Genomic DNA, 17336 nt, shown 5'->3' with positions numbered 1-17336 from the left:
TAACTTTTTGGTAATTTTTTGCTAATCTGAATTGGAATGTCGTGTTTTGTAGTAAACGGTTTTACTATTATAATTATGTATATGTATCCCACTGAAATATCGACTGGTTATAGTTTATAGCTGAGTTACCGCTAAAATAATATGTCATTAACTGTCAATCAACCCTTGGTAACAGTTTCGCTATTGCCATGTTTCTTTTATTAAAAAAAATTTGGGAGCTGCTGTCACCAGATGCGAATTTCCCCACATCAAATTTATAATATTTGGCAAATCTGAAAGAGGCGTGAATTCCGCCTCCTGCTCTAGGAAGAGGTCTTCAGTTGTAGACAGAAAATATTTTAAAAATTCGCAGACATTTCCTTCCAAAAGGTTACTATGGTAAATTTTGAAATGAAAGCCTGCTTAAAACCTTCAGAAGATACTATATTTAATAATAAAGGAAAATAAAGAAACAAAACAATTATATAACAAAATAGACAAAGAACAAAAATATCCAAAAAAAAACCATAACCTAATCTCAAAAAAAATAAATAAAATTCAATATTTGTGCCTTCGTCGGAAACTACTATAATATACGAGAGTGACGGAATACTCTAACTTGGCCGATGACTTCTGACCGCTAAATATCTAAAAGACAATTATTAGGTCCACTCTGTATACAAATTTATTATTGCTAACTCTTTTCCAAAATCATAAAATGGTTAGTACATAGTATGTATATTTAATTCACCGCTGCCTTTTTCCTGCCCATCCCCTATTTGAACTTTTGCACTACACTGCTCGATTTTCGCTTACACGCTCATTTATTCCTATGTCAGAATAAAAGACTACCCAAAATCGCGCTAACCAGATTCCACCCAGGAAAACTATCTCCCAAAACAAAATACCCTTAATCGACCGTCAAGAGAACCCTTCAAACTCCCAAGTTTTTGAACCTCCATGAAATTCACGCAGACTTACTTCCCGAAAAACCACCACTCTAAGACAACTACCCCAGACTAAGAGCTCCCACAACTTTCTCTTTTCCCTTTCAAACGGCTAGGAAGAGATCACGAGTGCTTCGTCCCCCCCATTCCTCAAATCGTTCTTTGTAAATCGCCCACGTGCAACTGAGGCCACCAAAAAAAAACATATTTCGCTGAGTTGACAAAACTTTCAATGCTGGGATACTAATATGCCCATTTACATCTTGAGCTACGTGACAAATATATCTGACTTATCAAAACACTCCGATGGGTAGTGTTTATATAAACGCTTTCGGTCTTGCCGTAATTTACATTGTATGAGAGAGAGATCCGGCGTTTAAAAATTATGAATTTAAAAAATATGTCTCTTCCCGAAGTTAGAATTTATATTACCATATATTGCTTTCGCTAGGTATTACAGTTTTAGTGATCACCTTCACAAAATACTATGATTTCTGAGTACTAAAAATGGTATTTTACTAGCTTTCGCAGTTCCACAGTGAATTCATACGTAGATGAAATATATTGATTACTCTGATAAAGTGATTGCCAGTATTTGCCGTTTGAAAATACTCCGATACTACCATTCGAATATTCGACGTATCTATCCAGCATGAATATGGACATGCGGTCAGAACCATTTTATCTCTTATATCATTGCCATGCATCGTAAATTAGTGAATGGAACGTTTAATGCTTTTTGACATGAAATCCCAGTGATAATTTGTATGCGGAAGCGGAACATGTAATCGATGGAATAAAATATTTTGACATGAAGTAATAACGTGCGATTTGGTGAAAGTCTGACATTTTCAATAAATCGGAAGAGATTGGTCATAATATGTTTCGACGAGTAATAAAAGGAATCACTAGAAATTATTCATAAATTGTGAGATTTCTATAGATTTTTAGAACAAAAATGTTATTATTCATTGTAAAGTATTCTTCTCTATCAACACAATTCTACATAAGATAACATAATCCTAGAATCAATCATTTATTCATTTCCTAATTTAATACTTCCGGAACATTCTGATGACTTGAACAATTTATTCAGAAAAAGAAATATCATTATTCGAAACAGAAAAACTCTAAAAAAGATAATGATAAAAAATTAATAATATTAATAACAATAATACTCACTCCACGATATGGGTAGTGGCCGTTGATTGATAATGCGCACCCTGCTGAATGTATCGGGGCTTCGGGGGACCAGCGCAAACTTAGGGATAATAATGATCAGAATGGTACTGAATGGAGCCTGTAAAGTCGTCAGCAGTCCAAATCTCCTTCTTTGTATGGTCCGCGACCATGAGAGAGCAGGAATTGGAGCATTTCTCTTCAGGGCAGATGCCCGAGCGGTTAGTGAACTCGATTTAGTTTTCGACACTGGACGCGGTTATCACGACTCTGTCATTGAGTTGAAACTCGTTAAGTAAAAGACCCACATAAAAATCGCAGAGATCATTTCACTTCTGTGGCAACACACGGATAAGTCAATGTAGGAGTCTTCTCCAACAACATCGAAGACCTAGGCTTAACAAAGCGCCTAACTTTCGCTTTTCTCAGGTCTAGTGGGCTGAAGTCGAAAACGGAGGGGTTGATCATGGACTGCCTGAATTGTGTCTTCAACAATTTAGTCTACTGCAGTCACGTGATGGGTTCCTGATACAAGGTACAGGGCCTGCTGCGAGGCGTCTGAGAACCTGATACACTTGCTGTCAGCATTTCCAGTATAAGCGGTTTCAGCCTATATCCAACGACATAACGCGTAAGTGGTAATTACGGCAATATACTTTAAAAAACTAAAAAACACGCTTTTAAAGAACATCGAAATGATGAGTTGAAAATAGTTTTTTTAAATAAGCTTAAAACAATATTGAACGAAACTGCGCTTGCCTAGAGCAGATACCTGTCCACACTACTTAAGACGCAACTTGACAATTTGTGGTAGTTACTTGAAAATGACCTTCGAAACCGGTCGTAACGAATAAATAAACACAGTGAAAACTAAACAAAAGTATTTTTTTTATTCTATATAGAACTTGGTCAATTTGATTCATTTTATAAGATCCCATTCTGCTCTCCAGTACCGACATTTCAAAGAGTTTCTTTCTGAATGTGATTCTGCGTTCTCAGACTTACTACAACACAACAATGTTTATTAGTTAAGTGAAGGTTGAGTTATTGACGTTTCTGGCTAATGAAAGAACAAGTATCCTCCTTCTTGCAAAACTTGGATACAGAGGGAGCCAGAAAGCACTTTGAGTTTAGAAAAAACGAGCGCAATATGCTGATTGTGGCTTTTCTGAAATTTTAAAATATTTGAATGTGCTCAATACAGAGTTGCAAGGAAATGGAAAATTATTGTGTGATTTGATACACAGCGTGTCTGCTTTTCGTGGTAAGCTGGATATTTTTGAAAAAAAGATATCGTGAAACAAGAATTTATTCATTTTCCGACAATTCTTGAATTCAAAAAGGAGACTTCTGAAAAAGACATTGCAGGGTTTGAAATATTTCTGGCCGATCTTCAGAACGAATTTGCTACAAGATTCCAAGACTTTGCAGAGATAGGCAAGCTATCTCTGTTTCTTAATTGATAATTGATTTGCAAGAAGATATGTCTTTGCAAATGTATAGAACGGTATCCACTGAAGAATTATGGGCCAAACATGTCCTAGAAAAATATGAAAATTGTAAAAGACTAGCTATCAACTGGGCCTCTATGTTTGGCTCAACATACATTTGTGAAACATCTTTCTCAAAGATGAATTATTTGAAAAAACAAATATCGTTCGATATTAACAGACCCTCACCTAGAAGACACAATTCGAATTTGCTGTTTCTCTCGAGAACCAAACTATAAAAAACTAGCTCAAGACCGTCGGTGTAGTTTGTCACATCAATTAGAGATTAAGTTCGTTGTGGAAACTTACGTTTTGCAGAGAGGATATTTTTGTTTTGGTGTAGGAAAGGTATTTTCAAAAGAAATATATCCATCAAAATCTCCATACGACATAATTTTTTGGAATTTCAATTTTAGTGATATTACAAATTATGTGTTTATAATAACAATTTGGTTTGTTATCGATTCCATCTCATACAAACCAATAATATCTTCCAATTTCTCCTCAATATCCCCGTTGTCCCATTCACCACATGTTTCAGACGCCTTCCGCACTCCCGATTCGCACGGAGTCTTCATCTCGAATTTGCAGAGTATCAGTTGCAAATCGTAAAAATGAAAATTCAATTTCAATATCCAATCTTGCAAGTCGACTGGCTGTCCGCATGCTGCCCATATTTTCAAGTTATTGGTTTCAGTCTCGTCGGAAATCCTAAAATCGGTGTATTGCATACTGTACTTCTTTATTTGTTGGAATATTCTTTCATACACGTGGAATTGCTTCATGGAATTATAGACGTTTTCAGGGGAGGATTGGAAATTTTTATCGTTGGGATGTGAACAGGGGATATAATATAAAGGATATTTGATGCTAAACAAGTATATTATCGCAATGTACAATGCATAAAGAATGAAATGATGAAGCTTCAAATTCATATTTTCTGAAAACAATATTTAACAGTAACGATTATTCTTTTCATTCGAAAAACTACTCCTATGCCCTTGTTTCAGATGATGTTTTTCCCTTTTGGCCAATATAAGAGGAAAACTCACTTTATATTTCAATTATATCTAACATTGGGGTTCTGCACTAATCGTTCTTATATGAGGTATGTCAGTTTTTAGTAGTTCTAGAATTTGGAGTCTTGCCTTTTTTTTTGATCAAATGGACGATGATAGATGATCCTCGTTCAAAGTTGATTTCTGTGGATTATTTGAACATTTGTTACCAATGTATTGTTACGTTTTTCCCCGTGTGTTGACCAATTATTGACTACACTGAATAATCAACCTTAGCTTTATTTCACTACAAATACAACAAACACTAACTGAACTTCAACTATTATTTGAATGTCTAGCCTTACTAGATCACTTCGCATACCGCACTGTAACGTCCACTTGACTGTGTCGATATGCTCGCAGCTAGCGGTTAAATACTGAAGTCGAATGCCGTAGAAATTTCTCCGAAGTTCTGTCGAAGTCGGTATCATTATTATCACTCCTTCTCGAGTGGCGGGGAATCATCGTGCATTCGCGCGCTCTTAGCTACGTCACATTTGGTTTATGATTACCAGTGGCGGCTGGCGTTATTTTCTTCCTCTGAGGTTGTTCGCCCCGAACAACATTCCATGAGGGGACGTCATGACCCATGTAAGTACTTAGCCTCTCTATGTGGACAACTTTAGGTTTGCTTCTGAGTGACAATTGGATTTTGTACACCAGATCGTTCATCTTTTTGGTTACCAAGTAAGGCCTTTGCCATAGTCTATGCAATTTGGGACACGAATCTTTCCAGCGTTGAGGTTGGTAGAGCCACACTGCATCGCCCTCCTTGAATCTCACTGGCAGCGACTTTTTGTCAAATCTTATCTCCATTCTGTCACTGGAAAGCTGTAATTTGGTCCTGAAAAATTCGTGTACAATTTCCAGTCTCTCCTTCAGGTCACTCACATACTCTGAAAGATTCATCGAAAGGACTGTCACACAATAGATCCGAGTGTAGTTTTTTGGGTACTCCGTGGCAATTACGTTCTGCAATAGGCCATCTGACACTGTTTCAGCCTCTTGGTTTGGGTAAGGCTACTACTTCAGGCCATTTGGAGAGGTAGTCCAACACAACCATAAGGTACTTGTTACCGAATGTGGTCATAGGGAGTGGTTCCAAAATGTCGACTGCGATTATTTCGAAAGGGCACCTACTGAGGTACTGTTTCTGCTTTCCTCCCTGTCTTATCTTTGGACCATTTTTTGAAGAGCACAGGTTACAGCGCTTACATCACTCTTCCACGTCTCGATGGCAATTGACCCAATAGTACCTCTCACGCACTTTTTCTAGAGTTCTATTTACTATGAAATGCACTCCAGTGCGACCATCGTGAAGCAGTTCAAGAATACTCGGGATACACGTCTCAGGAAGGATCATTTGGAAATTGTGGTATCTTCCATCCGGGCTTTCTAATTTCCGAAAGAGTAGGTCACCTCAAATGATCATGGAATCCTATTGGAACCAGTAACCCTTTTCCTGCTGGCCGTGCCTGGCCGTGCCATTCCGGTCTCGCTCCTTTGGCAATCTATTCTCGTACAGTTTTCCAGACGGGTTTCTCGTTCTGCGCTACGATGATGTCTTCCTCGTCAGAAAGGTAGTGTCTCCCTCAGAGGCTGTTAAAGATCGTACCACACCATGGTGAGGTGATTCCTCAAATTGACTATCCGTATCTCTGGACAAGGGATCCTTACAGGTTGCTACGCCCGGGTCAGAGGGAGCCTGAAGCGGTAGAGAAGTCTCTGCCCACTACCTTATCACGTCTGGTGAAAAGTTCTTCTTCTGGTAGCTGGGTATCCTTGTCCTCCTTGCATCGACGAAATTTTCATCCGGATGTCAGGCATGATCTTCTTGAGAGGCTATCTGCGTTTCCGCGGCTTTTTCCTTTCTGAAGTTTTTGGAAAAACTCTTCAATTTTTTTTCGGCTCTTTCAAGCTTCTTTTCAAATTTTCTTCCGACTCCTTCGAGCTCCTATTCAAGTTTCCTTTCAACCCCATCAAACTTCTCATCGACTATTTGTTCCAATCCCTCCTTTGTTTCCTGAAATACTTTTTCAAATTCTTCCTGAATCAATTCCTGTACCTCCCCTTTACTCACTTGGGGAGACTTCAAATCTTCTTGTTTCTCCTGAATATTTACCTATTTTTCTTGAATACCAAGTACTAATTACGATCTTCATTTCTGCGTAACTTTTCTTCCTCCCTCCGTCGTTTATCTTCTTCATTCCGGCGTTTTTGTTCTTCCACTAGGCCTGCTTGCAATGCCTCAAACATTTTCTCAAACTTTTCCATTTCGTTGTAATCGACTCTCCTTGTTTTCACCATAAAACAGAAAAAGTACACTCAGTTATTCCACTTCCGACTCCAAATGTTACGTTTTTCCAGTGGGTTGACCAATAATTGATTACACTGAATAATCAAACTTAACTTTATTTCTCTTTAAATTTAACAAACACTTCAACTAAACTTCAACTATTATTTGAATGTCTATCGCCTTACTATGTCACTACGCGTACCGCACTGTAACGTCCACTTGACTGTGTCGATATGCTCGCCGCTAGCGATTAAATATCGTAATCAAATCCCGTAGAAATTCATCCGAAGTTCTGTCGTCGGTAGCATTATTCTCACTGCTTCTCGAGTGGCGAAGAATGATCGTGCATTCGCGCGCTCTTAGCTACGTCATGTTTGGTTCATGGTTACCAGTGGCGGCCAGCGTTACTTCATTTCTGGAATGATTTACAACAGTATCATTACATAAAGTACGATTTATAACAGTTCCTGTATAGAAGATTTCCCTGTACGACACTATAACAAATAAATATCACAACACAACTGTTTAATATCATAGTATCATTGATACTAGAGTGTCTTCCGAGCAATCGATTCGTAAAGGAAACCTGTTTTTGAATTTGTCTAATCTGCAAGCAAGTTTTGCATTTTGCGAAATGTCTACGGATCAAACTTTATTTCTCCTCAAAAATTGTTCACTTACGCAAATACAGGACTCTTGGGTTATTGGGTCCCAGAACACCTTCCCATCTACTTGGTCATTCCAATCTGAAAGATCGTGACGTGAACTATTATATTTCAAAATCTCAGACCTTCAACAGGCTCACAAAAGCATTATTTGGTCAATGGTCTGAGGCATTTTCGGGGAAAATGAAGTAAATTGGATGTGAATAAAATGAAATTCACAGACATTCTTCGACAGAAACTGTTGAAAAGGTAAAAAAAAATTGATTTGGTGATTCCAGAGCGCTGGTTGATAATTGAATTGATCGGCATCGGTTGCACTACTGTTTGTCAGACATTGAATGAGGAAGGATCCCAAACAACATTTGCATTACCTAAATACCATCAGAATTGATTTTTTCTCACGTTCTGGCAAATGATACCGATTTTTTGAAACGTAGTCACTATTTCTGCTGCACCTCAGCCTCTTCAAGCCCCAAGAATTCTACGCCATTACCTTTTGGTATGGAAATTATCTAGTGACTTACCACCTGATTCAGATGAACAGATGTGATAACGAAAGGGCCCAAGTTACTTGCTGTCCAGATTGTCAGATGAGGAATTGATTTTCGTCTCTGCAGCTTCAACTGCAAATAAGCAACTTGATCAGGGTTCAAATGCATAGCACTTATAAACCAATACCAGACAGAGCTAAACCATTTGATTTGGGAATCAATGCGCTCTCGTTAAATTTTCCAATTTTCTACATTTCTCATCATTTTATTACTGGATATCTCATTTTAGGATGATATGAATAAGTTTCATCGATGGAGAAATCATTTTTGGATATATTACACGATATATAAAGAGAGTATTCCTAGCTATAGATTTTTTTCAAGACAAAACACAAGCACTACAGGAAAATCCTTAAGGTGCTCTTAGAGCGATGCTTGTGCGGAAGTAGCGATTCATATTGGATTTGAATTGGTGGAGATCAAAGCCGTTCGGAAAAACGTTCTCTAGAAGTTTATTCCACATAAACGCAGTTCAGCTGTAGATTTCATTATTGTTAAGAGATTTTCAGTGTATTTTTCCATTCAATCATCTCCAAGATGTATTTTGATAAATAACAAGTTAGAGATACTCTTAAAAACCCTATTGTGGATGCGAAATCGATCCCTGTCTTGAGACTATAGATGTTCACTGCGTGTCGTGCTAGAGAAAACACGTCAAAAGATTAGACATCGTCAATAATCAGCTTGCACAATTCAGATCTTCTGAGTGTTGTCGTTGATATGGGAACGGCAGCAAGTTAACGGAACTACATGTTCTGAACCCTTTTCGTTTCGAACCCATAATCATTTCAAATTTCGAGACCTGTATTCTTTATGATACAGTGTCATCCCCAAAGTATGCACCATATGGGAAACTTATTTATTAAGGGGTTTTAGACAAAATGTTATTCTTGATTGAAGTTTGTGCAACTCCTAAAACTGAACATGCACCAACAAAATACAGTAATACGCACGTAATATACGAGGAGCCTTCAAATATTTGATTTTGAGACGGGAGTAAAGTACTCTTATTTTGAAAAATTTCGGGAAATGTTATTCAAAAAGTTGTTCAACATCAAAAAATACATCTAGATTTGAAGTCATGGTCATCCAAGCAAAGTTTTATTTTTTACACATTTTTTTTAAATGTGGACTACGAAAAAAAATCTGCTAAAACGATAAATAGACAGCATACTGTATACGACGGTTCATTTTGAAAGCCTGTGATATCAAAAATTACATAACTATGCTGTTAACCACAGTAATTTTTTTTGAATAGTGAAATAATTTTCAAAGTTTTTGGTGCAAAGTTATTTTTATTTTTTGTTAACACCGAAAATTACTCAAAATTATACTGTGTTATAACAAGAACTCAATATTCAATAATATCAAATCACAGAATATCAAAATAAAAAAGGTATTTTGGAACAAACTCATGTATTTTCTGAAGATTTTCTTGTCTAAAATAATTCTTCAAAATAATCTCCAGAAAATCAATGAGTTTGTTCCAAAATACCTATTTTATTTTGATGTTCTGTGATTTAATATTATCGAATATTAAGTTCTTGTTACAATACTGTATAATTTTGAGTAATTTGCGGTGTTAACAAAAAATAAAAATAACTTTGCACCAAAAACTTTGAAAACTATTTTACTCTTCAAAAAAATTGACAGTGGTTAACACCATTGTGATGTAATTTGTATCATTGCAGGCTTTCGAAATAAACCCTCGTATACAGGATGCTCTCTATTTATCGTTTCAGCAAAGTTTTTTTTCGTAGTCCCCATTAAAAAAATTGATAAAAACATAAAACTCCACCTAAAGGGCCATGACTTGAAATCTAGATGTATTTTTCAATGCGGAACAACTTTTTCTAATAACATTTCCCGAGATTTTCCAAATTAAGAGTACTTTACTCATGTCTCAAAATAAAATATTTGAAGTTTTCTCGTATATTACATGTGTTTCACTGTATTTTGTTGGTGCATGTTTAGAATACGTTCGCAACTCCTGATGTAACAATTCTTCCACCCTTCATTTTGTTGTGTTTCTAAATATTGCCAATTATCCTTACACAAACATATGGGTTAGTTTGGAATGAAAATTAAAACGATCAACGTAGAAATTCCAAAATGTAGGGTTTCCCTTTATGATGAAAGATAAACCGCCTCTGCAAAGGATGCTCTACCCATAATCTAAAACCAACGTAACAGACTCTAAATCAAAAGACATTCATTGATGACACGACTAATGAATCAATAAATTAAAGAAAGATCTGATATTGGAATAAAACATCCACAAAAACATACTAGAATGCCAATGAAAGTACATCATTCAATGGCCATTAAAAAAATGATGAAGAATTACGATGGTGATCGGAACAACATCAATCCGATCTTAATGATTAACAGTCGCAACGTACGCTGAATTTACACTGTGAATAAAAACTAGATGCTTGCCATCAATCACATTGATTATGGCAGATCACATTGCAAATCGTATACGGACTCACTGCCGCCAAAATCGTGATTGGCATTCATATTCACGAAGCTGTTAATTGTAGAGTTAACACGCGGTAAGAAATAACAATTACTTGAATAGGGTAAATTTTTTCCGCACTTATATTATTTTAAATGATTGTTCATGAATTCTCTTAAATTTTCAAATGCCGCGCAAGACTGATTGAAATATGTCAAACACCCACTAATTAGACCTACGTCAAATTCAGTTATTCATGTTTTTTGTCTTTTTTTATAGTTTTCACCTGAATGGAGATCCTTATTATAACATTCAGTATTTATAGCTTATTTTTTTTGAAACATGTTCTTCCTTATGAATCAGTAAAGAGTTGTTCTGAAAATCTTGAGAAGAAAATTGCTACATGAATAGTATTTTACAAGTGTTGTTCATGACGAAGAATTCCAAGAACGAGGTTTTAATGATGAACGAGAACAAGAATGTTCCTACCTAAGAAATTCAATCTGATGATGGTTCTATGATTACTGACCAGAAAAAAATTGCTAACAAATTTGTTGAACACTATAGCGAAATTGGTAAAGTCTTGGCTAATGAAATATAAAAAAGACCAAATTATAAAAAAAATAGACCAAAAACCATAATTATGAATTCTTTTTTCCTGGAAAAAACTGATGAATGTGAAGTCTTGCAAGTAATTCAGAACTTGAAGAACGAAAAATTCCCCGGAATTGACACTCTTAGAGGTGACACTATTAAACTGATAGCGAAAGAACTAGCAATTTCATTGACATACATAATAAACTGGTTATTCAGTAGTGGAATATGTCCAGCTACATTCAAGTATGCTGTTATTTCACCAATATTCAAGTCTGGAAATGAACTCAAAGTGGATAACTATCCGTAATTACAAACTTTGCGAAAATATTCGAAACCACCTTGAAATCACGCATTGAAAAATACCTAACAAAATATAAAATCTTATTGAACAATCCATTTGGATTTCAAAAGGGAAAATCAACTGAAGATGCTATAACACTCCTTACTAACAAAATCAGTAAATATATAAACGGAAAATCACTATCGCTATGTATATTTGTAGACTTGAAGAAAGTATTTCATATAGTTAGCCATGATCAACTTCTAGAGGTACTTGAGAGTATTGGATTCGGAGGAACATCCCACCAACTCCTCTATAGTTATCTCCATGGAAGGAACCAATGTGTGAAAATCGAAGATACTCCCAGTGAATCTCGAATAGTACAATATGTTGTACCTCAAGGGACAGTTCTGGGTCCAATTCTCTTCAATATCTACCTAAACAATCTTTTTATGCTAGATGTGGAAGGGGACATAATAAGCTTCGCAGATGACACAGTAGTCATTTACAAATCGGAAACGTGGAGCTGTCTGAAAGAAAAAGTTGAAGAAAATTTCAAAGCTATAATTCAATGGTTTGAAAGTAAACTATTCAGTATTAATAAGGCTAAAACATTCAACATTACCTTTACATCTTATGCTAGCCATTTACCAAGTTTCAAATCACTACTTATAAAATATGATAATGTGAATCTCACTATTTCTTCAGTAAATAAAATAAAGTATCTTGGAATATATATAGATGCCCATTTAAAATGGAATGCACATATTGACTATTTGGTAAAAAAATAACGTAGTGTTACATATAGATTGAAATACATGACATCCTACCTAGATATAGCTCAAATGCTCATGCTATACTATACCTTGTTTGATACTCACCTCTCCTATGGGATAGTTGCCTGGGGAGCAGCAAGTGATTCTCATATAAAAATCTTAGAACAAATTCGAAAATTAACTCTGAAAATAATCACAAATAAAAAAGAACGTACCACACAGAAGCGCTATATAAGGAAACATTGACTTTAGACATAAGGCAACTTTACTTCTTCAAAACTGTTATAAGGCAACACAAACATAAACATGAATTCAGAAAAATTGAACACCATTATGCAACTCGCCACAAAATGAATTCAACCTATGTACCAAAATCAGAGAAAAAAATACTTTACAGAAGTGTTATACTTACTTTGCTCCTCGGCTGTATAATCTCATTCCAGCACATATCAAAACTATCTTTGGCATTAATATATTCAGAAATAAGCTTAAAGTTTGGATCTCAGGTTTGTATAGAGCACAGATACACCAATATGTTGATGTGAAAAATACATATTACTACAATGTATAAATGTCTGTAGAAGTTGTATGTGATTAGAGTTATGTAATCTCTAGGTCAACTTCTCCATGGTTTGTTTGTTTTTTTCTATTAAAAAAAAATAGGGTATTTGTTTGATTGATGTGTGAGTGTTGTTCGATGTAATTTACCTATTGCGATTGTTTCATTATAGGTATAACATAAATGTTTTATATATATTAACTATATGTAATTTTGATGTGATATCTGTATATAATTTTCCTAGTGCTTTTTTTGTTTATGCTAAATGTTTCTGTTTATATTGACTATATATGATTTTAATGTAATATCTGTATACAATTTTTCTAGTACTTTTTTGTTCATATCGAAAGAAACTTTATTTTTTATATTTCATTCATTATAATCTATTGTATAATAAAATGATATAACCCACGCACAAGTTCATTCTTCTGTGGGAACTATATTTATTTGTCGTCAACTAAGATTATTGTGTATTCCAAATTGAATGGAAAATAAATATTACTATTATTATTATTATTATTATTCACCAAACACAAACACCTGTTCATGCAGCTGCAGTTTCGTAAGAATTTATCATCTTTCCCTCCAACCGATTTCCTGGAGTCTTTAAAGTCTACTATATACTCGTTAGGACAAAAGATGACTGTTCCGAATTCTTGGGATCCTTGTTGAATACTCTTAGTGAGCAAAACAATAGCAGAATCAATACTTCTGACCGCTTTAGATTGAATGATTCCGTTCAGTCCATCTCGTCTTGTGTTTGTAAATCTTTTGCTGGAAAAATCCTCACTTGTTTACTTTGTGATAAATGTTCAAGAGGCAGCAATACCCAAAGTGAATTTCTGGAACTTCAACTAGTATTTCCTAATATGACTAATAACCAGTCTGTGCAAAGCTCATTGTTAAATCATCTGAAAATGGAACTTTCAACAGATGATGATCGACTGTATTGCCAAATATGCGCCAAACTAACTGACTGTTATGAAAAAACAAGCATAGCTGAGGCTCCAGCCAATCTAATAATAACACCGATGATCTTCAAACATGACTCAACCACTGGCGGAAGCACCAAACTCTTACGAAGGTTCGAAATAGATGAACACTTCAATCTAGCAGATCACTATATATCTTATAATCTTATATATATATATCACTTATAATCTTCATGTAGTCATTGTTCACTGTGGTTCTGGCGTTGAATCTGGTTATTATTACGCCTTGGTCAAATACGAAAAGGACTGGTTCTGGCGATGCATTGAATTCAGTGGAGCCTCTAGAGACACCCTACACTTTGTTTTATGAGAGAGAGGATATTGGCAGATCAAGATCTTTAGATGATGTGGTTCTGCAGGTTTTTCCGGGTTTTACTGGATCTGAAAAAGCAAATGCGCCACTGGAATTAATGAAGTCGCCCCGGAGCGCAAATTAATTTTTGTTGTTGTTTTATAATTTCATGATTTGTATTATGGAATTATTAAAATAATTAGGGACATAATATATGACAATTTATTTCTGTTCATATTCATTTTTGAAACCTATAAAGGTGAAAGTAAGAACTCGTAAGCAATCATGCACAATTTTTCATCTACTATAGAGTCTTTTGCATATTCTAATTTCCTTGATTCATTTACCCGAGAAATAAACATCCATATCACTACAGTTATATCTGTGGAAAGATATATTCATTACACTTTGAAGTTCCAGAAATGCATTAAAGAATCAACCAAGGATACGGATCATAAAACAATGAATTTCACTCCTCTACCTCTTCATCAATAAATTTTTGCAGGTTTCTTTGTTTTCATGTGAAAAGTTCCAATATGCTCAACAATTTCGTAATGATTCGGTCTATTTAAATTGTAATCACTTCAATATGGCTTTTTTTTATCATCTTGAATAATCTGTGCAATTTGATAGTTACTTTATTTCACCATTCCTCACTGTCTTCGATTTTATAAATATTATTTGATATGTGATAAAAAGGTTTTTGGTTTTCTATTTCTTCACATTTATATAAAAAAAGAAGCACATGAACACTTCACAAAAATGTATACATCATGCTTTGAAGTTACTTTCAGATACTAACTGGAAGAAAACTCCCTTCCAAAACAACTACTTTCACATTAACAATGAATAACATGAAAGAAAAATTGTTGAGAACGGAATTACTCTTTCCGGTTCAGTTTGTACTGCAAACCAGGGGCGATTGGTTTTTCGGAGAAAAACTTGTCCATTTTTATAAAAAAAGTGTGGGTAACTTCCGAAGAAAAAAAGTAATGAAGTTCAAAATAAACTCATGTGTAGATCATGCATATTCTAATTCTTTATAATACAAACTTTTTAAGGACGGCTTTAACAGAAGTTTCTCACATTTTTTGTACAAAGATGAAAAAGGAGAAAGTCAAAATGATCAATTCTCCCAACTCTCCTATTCACGGCTCGTCTATCACCGGATAATTTAGGAAATTTCAGGTGTCATTACTGCACTTGAGAAGAGAATTTACTTGTGGCAATGAATTATTGAATATCATTTATTGACCAAACATGACCTCCAAAAAACTGATTCACCAGCCATATACTTTCACGCCACATGGAGCTTTTTACGTCATATATGGTGAGTCAAATTGACAAAAAGTAGTTTTGGCAATGTTCTATACTATTATAGATGGAAGTGCGGTCTTGTGAAAATTTCATTACAAGAACTAATCGAGTCCGCTTGTATTCGGGTAAATAAAATACCTGTTGGATTACAAAATGGTCAGCGTTAAAATTTAATTGGATTACATCATCACTCTACCATACAATTTATTGTTTGAGGTTGATTTTCAACTGCGTTCCGGAAGTGAAATAGAGGTTTCATTGAAATATGGAATTTATTTAGGAAAATTCATTAAAAATATATTTTCTATCGACTCATATTGTGAAATCCTGTATTGTAATGATCTTCCACAATTGTAAAGCACAGATTATCAAAAATTCAGTACATTTGTAGCGAAGGCAGGTAGTAGGGTGTACTAAAAGAAACTGGTGATGGAATTACGACAATTTTTTTATTAAGGAATGGTTGTTGGAGCTGTTAGTCGAATCTAAACTCAACCCACAGGTAGATGATTCAATTGTCACAACAGCTATAGAAAAAGCAAATCTACTAGCTGAACAATTTGCGTCACACTCCACAGTCGATCTTCTGAAAAAGACACCACTCACTATTCCCACACTAGAATCCACAATGCCAACAATAAGTTTTCGATGACTGGTCAGGCGAATTTTGAAACAGCTCAATATCAACAAGGCATTTGGTCCTGATGAAGTTACCGTCATCGTACTTAAAAAATACGTCAATGAATTCGCACCAGTATTTTGCAGACTTTTCAACCTGTCTTACAAGGAAGACGTCTTTCCTTCTTGTTGAAACATTGCTCGCATGCAGACTATTCCCAAAAAAGGCCAAAAAAAAGCTTTCAAATAACTATGGACCAGTCGCTTTGCCATCAGTGATATCAAAAATCATGCCATCATATTCTTGAATATTTGGAAGGCTTCAACATCTTGAGCGATCATCAATATGGTTTTCGAATAACCCAATCGGGAAACATGTGGAGAGTCAAGGGCTGTTGCGCTGAGGTCTTCGACCGTGTTTTTTTAGTAGTAGTTTAGGTATTGATGATTCACTAAAGTTTTTGGAAAACTTGTCTGCGAAACATCAATATCGAAATTATTTCCTTTGAAGATGGTCAAGATATATTGTATTTTGAGTTACTCGGGCAAAACATTTTAATGCTTATTTTTATAAATAGTAATAACAATGTCGATATTATCTTTTCCTAAAAAGTAGTGAAGAATATTCTCAGTATACAAAAAAGACAAATTGAATATAAAATCTAAAAGTATAAAATCTGTAAACGTGTACATAATGTAAAACATATGAAACGTACAAATTCAAATGTGTAAACGTATAAAAATATGAATGTAACAATATAAAATACAAACTCGTTTTAAATTAAAAGTATTCAAAATGCTAGGTAAGGATGAAAAATATATATGAAAAATTGATACATTAATTCAGTAGAATTTGTTTATAATAATGTTATATTTTCATTTTTGAGCCATTTGATCACTGAAATTTTGAAAACCTCAAACACATATTCCGTTTTTATATGATCTGGAGCAAGATTGAATAATTTGGGTCCAATATATGTAATTGATCTTTGACCAATAGCTTTGTTCATTTTCGGTATATCTAGGTTAGTCGCTTTGAGTCGGGTTTCATATTCATGTTGATGGTTTTCGAACTTATTTCTATTGTGAAATATAAATAATAATAATTGTTTGAAATTAAGATATCTCAAACTCATTAGATCACAATATTGGAATATATATGCCAATGGGAAACGAAAATTTAAATTATAGATAATTTTGAGAAATCGTTTCTGTACTACCATAAGCGGTTGTACAGTTGTACTATATACCCCACCCCATCCTAGATTTCCATACATTAAGA

Source organism: Leptinotarsa decemlineata, unplaced genomic scaffold (assembly GCF_025532065.1).
Source record: "Leptinotarsa decemlineata unplaced genomic scaffold, Ldec_3_MD MMD2_tig00000035_RagTag_RagTag, whole genome shotgun sequence".
Lineage (NCBI taxonomy): Eukaryota > Metazoa > Arthropoda > Insecta > Coleoptera > Chrysomelidae > Leptinotarsa > Leptinotarsa decemlineata.
Note: the sequence above shows the minus strand (reverse complement) of the source record.